The following is an 8,064-nucleotide window of genomic DNA, read 5'->3' on the forward strand; positions in this document are numbered from 1 at the left end:
GAACATTAGAGATATACATTGATGCACTGGATTACCGGTAGTCTGGTAAGAGAGTCAGGGACACCTATGGATTCAAGATACAATGGATTAGACAAGTAAGAGTGTCAAGCCACATACCTATTCGAGATGCACAAAATATGCCTGGTAAGAATGTCAGTATTTTTAAATCGCAGCAAGAGGTGGAGAGGGAAGAGGTAAAAGAAGCTCGGAGAGAAGCTGCTCTTTTTTAACCGATTGTGGCGAAGAGGCTAGACTGCGCAGGAATGTGACGTAGCACACCAAAGGTTTAAAAAGAAAGACTGCCATATACAGCAGCCATCATCAGAGTGGACCGAGGCAGAGTGGGACAGCTTTGGCTCAATCAGGCTTTGAAAAGAACAGGCAGAGGTGAGGTTTGAAAGTCAGCCTGTGAGGAAGTGGAAGAATTTAAAAAGCGAGCAGAGGCTGAGTACGAGCTTCACTCCAGGTGAGGTAAGGCCGGGTAAGTTCCTTTAATTAATCTAATTAGATTAGTTGTAGGTAATGTAGGCAGCAGTGGTCCGTTTGCAGGATGTGGGAAGTCAGGACGAGCACAGTTGTCCCTGATGACTACACCTGCAAAAGGTGCATCCAGCTGCAGCTCCTATCAGCCCGAGTTAGGGAACTGGAGCTGGAGCTGGATGAACTTCAGATCATTCGGGAGGCAGAAATAGACAGGAGTTTCAGGGAGATAGTCACCCCTAGGAGTCAGCAGACAGGTGGTCAGGAGAGGGAAGGGGAATAGATAGAAAGAGCAGAGCACCCTTGTGGCTGTTCCCATCAACAATAAGTATACCGCTTTGGATACTGTTGTTGGGGATGACCTACCAGGGACAAGTTGCAGTGGTCCTGTCTCTGGCACCGAGACTGGACCCTCAACTCAGAAGGGAAGGAGGGAAAAGAGGAAAACAGTAGTGATAGGGGATTCGATAGTTAAGGGGACAGATAGGAGGTTCTGTGGAAGAGATTGAGAATCCCAAATGGCCTGTTGCTTCTTTGGTGCCAGGGTCCGCAATATCTTGGATCGAGTTCTCAGTATTCTCAAGAGGGAGGGTGAATATCTAGATGTCGTGGTCCACATAGGGACCAATGATGTGGATAGGAAGAGTGAGGAGGTCCTGAAAGGTGAGTTTAGGGAGCTAGGTGCCAAGTTAAAGGACAGGATCTCCAGGACAGCAATCTCAGGATTGCTACCAGTGCCACGTGCAGGTGGGTTTAGAAATAGTAAGATAGTGCAGATCAACACGTGGCTGAAGACATGGTGCAGGAGGGAGGGCTTCAGATTTATAGATAATTGGGCAGTTTTCCAGAAGGGGACCTGTTCCGGCAGAACGGTTTACATCTGAACTGAAGGGGGCAAACATTCTTGCAGGTAGGTTTGCTAGAGAGGCTCCAGTGGATTTAAACCAGATACAAGGGGGGGGGGGGAGGGGAACCAGAGTGTAGGAACAGATGTATGGGAGAAGGAAGAAAAAGATGACAGTAAAGTTGTTTGCACTGTCAGAGATAAACAGAGAGGAAGAGGTGGAGAATTTCTTAAATGCATTTATTTTAATGCTAGGAGCATTGTAAGAAAGGTGGATGAGCTTAGAGAATGGGTTGATACCTGGAAATATGATGTTGTAGCTATTTGTGAAACATGGTTGCAGGAGAAGTGTGATCGGCAACTAAATATTCCTGGATTTCATTGCTTCAAGTGTGATAGGCTCAAAGGGGCAGAGGGGGAGGTGTTGCATTGCTTGTCAGAGAAAATATTACAGCGGTGCTCTGGCAGGATAGATTAGAGGGCTTGTCTAAGGAGACTATTTGGGTGGAATTGAGGAATGGGAAAGGTGTAGTAACACTTATAGGGGTGTATTATAGACCACTAATGGGGAGTGAGAATTGGGAGGAGCAAATTTGTAAGAAGATAGCAGATATTTATAATAATCACAGGGTTGTGGTTCTGGGAGATCTTAATTTTCCACACATAGACTGGGAAGCCCATACTGTAAAAGGGATGGATGGTTTGGAGTTTGTAAAATGTGTGCAGGATAGTTTTTTTTCAGCAATACATAGAGGTACCGACTAGAGAAGGGGCAGTGTTGGACCTTCTGTTAGGGAATGAAATAGGTCAGGTGATGGAGGTACGTGTTGGGGAGCACTTCGGGTCCAGTGATCACAATGCCATTAGTTTCAATATAATTATGGAGAAGGGTAGGTCTGAACCCAGGGTTGAGATTTTTGATTGGAGAAAGGCTAACTTTGAGGAGAAGTGAAAGGATTCAGAAAGATTGGGACAGATTATTTTATGGGAAGGATGTAATAGAAAATGGAGGTCAGTTAAAGGTAAAATTTTGAGGGTACAGAATCTTTATGTTCCTGTTAGGTTGAAAGGAAAGATTAAACGTCTGAGAGAGCCATGGTTTTCAAGGGATATTGGAAACTTGGTTCGGAAAAAGAGAGATATCTACAATAAATATAGGCAGCATGGAGTAAATGAGGTGCTCGAGGAATATAAAGAATGTAAAAAGAATCTTAAGAAAGAAATTAGAAAAGCTAAAAGAAGATATGAGGTTGCTTTGGCAAATAAGGTGAAAATAAATCCGAAGGGTTTCTATAGTTACATTAATAGTAAAAGGATAGTGAGGGATAAAATTGATAAAATAGTAAAGGGATAAAATTGACTCCTTAGAGAATCATAATGGACAGCTATGTGTGGAGCCGAAAGAAATGGGGGAGATTTTGAAAAATTTCTTTTCTTCGGTATTCACTAAGGAGAAGGATATTGAACTGTGTAAAGTAAGGGAAACAAGTAGGGTAGTTATGGAAACTTGACGATTAAAGAAGAGGAAGTACTGGTGCTTTTAAAGAATATAAAAATGGGTATATCTTTGGGTCCTGACAGGATATTCCCTAGGACCTTGAGGGAGGTTAGTGTAGAAATAGCAGGGGCTCTGACAGAAATGTTTCAAATGTCATTAGAGATGGGGATGGTGCCAGAGTATTGGCCTATTGCTCATGTGGTTCCATTGTTTAAAAAGGGTTCTAAGAGTAAACCTAGCAATTATGGGCCTGTCAGTTTGACATCAGTGATGGATAAATTAATGGAAGGTATTCTTAGAGATGGTATACATAAGTATCTGGATAGACAGGGTCTAATTAGGTACAGCCAATATGGATTTGTGTGTGGAACAGTGGGCTGAGTGATTGCAGATGGAGTTTACTGCTGATAAGTGTTAAGTGCTACATTTTGGTAGGAATAATCCAAATAGGACATACATGGTAAATGTTAGTGCATTGAAGAATGCAGTAGAACATAGTGATCTAGGAATAATGGTGCATAGTTCCCTGAAGGTGGAATCTCATGTGGATAGGGTGGTAAAGAAAGCTTTTTGTATGCTGGTCTTTATAAATCAGAGCATTGAGTATAGAAGTTGGGATGTAATGTTAAAATTGTACAAGGCATTGGTAAGGCCGAATTTGGAGTATTGTGTACAGTTCTGGTCACTGAATTATAGGAAAGATGTCAACAAAATAGAGAGGGTACAGAGAAGATTTGCTAGAATGTTACCTGGGTTTCAGCACCTAAGTGACAGGGAAAGATTGAACAAGTCCTTATTTTTATTCTTTGGAGCATAGAAGGTTGAGGGATATGGATGTATTTAAAATTATGAGGGGGATAGATAAAGTTGACGTGGATAGGTTTTTTCCATTGAGAGTAGGGGAGATTCAAGCAAGAGGACATGAGTTGAGAGTTAGGGGGCAAAAGTTTAAGGGTAACAGAAGGGAGAATTTCTTTACTCAGAGAGTGGTAGCTGTGTGGAACGAGCTTCCAGTAGAAGTGGTAGAGGCAGGTTCAGATTTGTCATTTAAAGTAAAATTGGATAGGTATATGGACAGGAAAGGAATGGAGGGTTACAGGCTGAGTGCAGGTCGGTGGGACTAGGTGAGAGTAAGCATTTGGCATGGACTAGAAGGGCCGAGATGGCCTGTTTCCATGCTGTAATTGTTATATGGTTATATTGTTATTGATTCAAGATACATGAGATTTGACTCATAAGAGTGTCAGAGACACCTATTCATTCAAGATGCACTAGATTTGACTGGTAGGAGAGACAGCGGCCCCTATTGATTCAAGAATCACAAGTTTTAGCTATTAAGCTTGTCAGGGACATCTATTTACTCAAGGTGCAGCAGAATTACTGGTAAGATTGTCAGATGTACGCATTGATCAAGATGAACCCAATTTGACAAGTAAGCGTGTCAGAGACACCTATTGATCGAAGATTGGACAAAATTTCACTAGCAGGAGAGGGAGGCGCCTATTATTTCAAGATGCACCATTTTTGACTGGTAAGATTATCAGGGACACCTATTTATTCAACATGCAGAACATCTGACTACTAAGATTGTCAGAGGCACCTAATGATTTATCGTCTACCAGAGCTGATTGCTAAGAGTGTCCAAGGTATGTATTGATTCTCTATCCACCAGATTTTACTGGTAGAAGTTTCAGAGACAACTGTTGATATGTGATGTACCAGCTTTGATTGGTAAGAGAGGTGGAGACACCTACAGATTTAAAATGAATACTATTTGACTGGTAAGGGTGACAGAGACATGTATTGATTGAAGATACTGCAGATCTGACTCGTAGGAGTTCAAAAACACCTATTAATTCAAGTTCCATCTTATTTGAGTGGTAAGATTTTCGAAGAGACCTATTAATTCAAAATCAACCAGACTGGACTGGTAAGAGAGTCAGAGACACCTGTTGATTCAAGATGCATCAGATTTGTCTTGTTGGAGAGTCTGAGACACCTATTAATTCAAGATGCACCAGATATGACTGGTAAGAGAGACAGTGATACCTGATTGATGTAAGATGCCCCATATTTGAATGCTAGGATTGTCAGGGACACCTGTTTATTTGAGATGTAGCAGATTTGACTAGTAAGATTGTCAGAGGCACCTGTTGAGTCTTCATCCACCAGAGGTGAATGCTAAGAGTGTCAGAGGTACATACTGATTTAAGATGCACCAGATTTGACATGTTAGTGTGTGAAACACACCTATTGACTCAAGATGCACTAAATTTGACTGCTATGAGTGTCAGAGACACCTCTTGAATCAAGATACAGCAGATTTGACTGGTAAGTGTCAGAGACACCAACTGAATTAAGATGCACAGATCTGACTGGTAACATTGTCAGAGACACATATTGATTCACCATGCACCAGATTTGACTGGTAAGAGTGTCAGATCTATACATTCATTCAAGTTGCACCAGATTTGACTGCTATGAGTGTTAGAGACACCTATTTAATCCAGATGCATCTGATATGATTGATAACTGTCAAAAAGACCTGTAGAGTTATGATGCAGTAGATTTGGATGGTAAGAGTGTAAGAGACACCTATTACTTCAAAATGCAAAATATTTGACCAGTAAGAGTTTCAAAAGCAACTATTGATTCAAGATGCACCAGTTGGATGTGTAAGCGTGTCACAGACACGTGTTGTTTCAAGATGCACTGGATTAGACTGGTAAGAGAATAAGGCCCACGTTGATTCAAGTTACACGGGATTTGACATCTGAGAGTGTCAGAGACACCGATTCAAACAAGATGCACCAGATTTGTCTGGTGAGAGTGTCAGAGACACATGTTGATTCAAGCTGCACCAGTTTTCATGGGTAGGAGAACCAGAGTCACTATTCTTGAGGATGCACATGAGTTATTGGTAAGAGTGTCGAGATAGCTACCAACTTAATATGCTCCAGATTTGACAGGTAATAGATCCAGATACTCCTATTGATTCAAGATGCACAACATTTGACTGGTAAAATTGTCAGAGATACATATTGATTCTAGATGCATCAGATTTGACTCGTCAGAGCAGTAGAGACGAATATTGCTTCATTTTGCACCAATTTGACAGGCAAGGGCATCAGGGACAATTCTGATTTGATATGCACCAGATTTGACTGGTAAGGGTGTTGGAGACACCTATTGATTCATCATGCACCAGATTTGATTGCTAAGTGTCTCAGAGGTACATATTGATTCAAGATGCACCAGATCTCACTCCTAAGAGTATCAGGGATGCCTATTTATTCGAGATACACCAGAGTTGACTGGTAAGAGTTTCGAAGTCACCTATTGATTGATCATCCACCAGTATTGATTGCTAAGAGTGTCAGAGGTACGTATTGAGTTAAGATGCACCAAATTTGACTGCTATGAGTGTCAGTGCCACCTATTGAATCAATATGCACCAGATTTGACTGGTAGGGGAAACAGAGACACTCATTAATTCACAGTGCACTAGATTTGACTTCTATGATTGTTAGGGATGCCTATTTATTCGAGATACACCAGATTTGACTGGTAACATTCCCAGAGACACACATTGATTGTCATGCACCAGATTTGACTGGTTACGAGTGTGCCACAGCTCTGAGGGGCTGAAGGGTACAAAGTCGCCCCCTCCTTTTTGAGAATCGCAACATCGCTATTAATTTGGGTCTGGGACCCAGGAAATGAGAGAGAATCCACAATGTTTGGAATGTGTCCTGGCCTCAGCGAAACAAAGCCACTGATAACGGCCATTGTCTCTTGGAGACGGAATTGTGTATTGAATACTGTACTATTCATTGAAGCCCTCAGGGGGCAACCAGAGTGGTCTGGTTGAGGGATTGCATCATCCCAATCTGATTGACATCTGAGACCCCGTGAGTAAGGATAAAAGAGTGTCTGGGGAACAACCCATTCAGACGCACCAGGAGAAATGCTAGAAATCCCGTGACAGCATTTAATAGCGACAGCCGGTGGTGGGGGGCTCATGTGCGTCCTCCCTTGCCTGGGTTGGCGGGCTCACCACGGAAGAACGGCTTTAGCTAAAGGAGAGGCCACAAGTGAACGGCCACACCAACGGGACTCCTGACAGATTGAAATCATAAAAGGAAAATCGGCAAGTTTTTCCCCCAAATCTCTCTCTCTCTCCAACCATTGCAACCCAGCGGTTCCCAAAGGCTTCAGCCTGCATGAACTGAGTGAACCTTATATTTCCATCGGACAATACATTATCCCCTAGACAATGATAGAGCTTATTTCTTATTGATTATTATTATACCCGCACTTTTAGATTTAGTATTGATGATGTATATTATCTGTATATTTGCATTGATAGTATTTGTGTGTATTTTTACTAAAAAATACTGTTAAAAATAGTATCATCAGACGTCAACGGATCTCTCTATCTTTGCTGGTAAGTGACCCATAACAAAGTGGGGGCCTCGTCTCGAGATTTGATACCAAATTGGAGGGCCAGTAAATCGGGCTTTTAAGTCCAAATGTGGGTCTGGTTGCGTGGGTAACCAGACAGGAAACCAGCAAAGATGGACGTTGACGAATTTATAGAAAACCTGACTCTGGAGGCGCTAGAGGCTGCCACAAAGCCGGACTTGATAAATATTGTGAAAGGATTAAATCTCGCAGAGGTGAGGTTGTCCATGAAAAAGCGGGAGGTGCAGTGGGCCATAACTCAGTATTATATTGTGAAGAATTTGTTTGCAGCTGAGGTATTGGAAAATATCCCTGAAAAGGCACCAGCTAGTGGGACGGCTCAGTTAGAGTTGGAGAAATTGAGGCTGGAACATGAAATTAAGTTAAAACAGCTGGAAGCAGCTGAAAAAGAGAAGGAAAGGGCCGAATAGGAGAAGGAAAGAGCCGAAAAGGAAAAAGAGCAGGAAAGAGCCGAGAAGCAGAGGGAGCATGAAATTAAGTTAAAACAGCTGGAAGCAGCTAAAAAGGAGAAGGAAAGAGCTGAAAAGGAGACGTTAAGAACTGAGAAGCAAAGGGAGAAGGAGAAACAGAGGCAACATGACTTGGACATGGAGAAGTTAAGGCAAGAGCCAAGAGTTCAAGGGTCAGACCGAGAGGAGCAGTTTAATGTTAGTCGGGAGTTGAGGTTAGTACCTCTGTTTGAGGAAACGGATGTTGATAGTTATTTCTTGCATTTGAAAAGGTGGCAGTGAATCAGAAGTGCCCCAAAGAGCAGTAG

The sequence above is a fragment of the Hypanus sabinus genome, chromosome Y, assembly GCF_030144855.1.
Source record: "Hypanus sabinus isolate sHypSab1 chromosome Y, sHypSab1.hap1, whole genome shotgun sequence".
Lineage (NCBI taxonomy): Eukaryota > Metazoa > Chordata > Chondrichthyes > Myliobatiformes > Dasyatidae > Hypanus > Hypanus sabinus.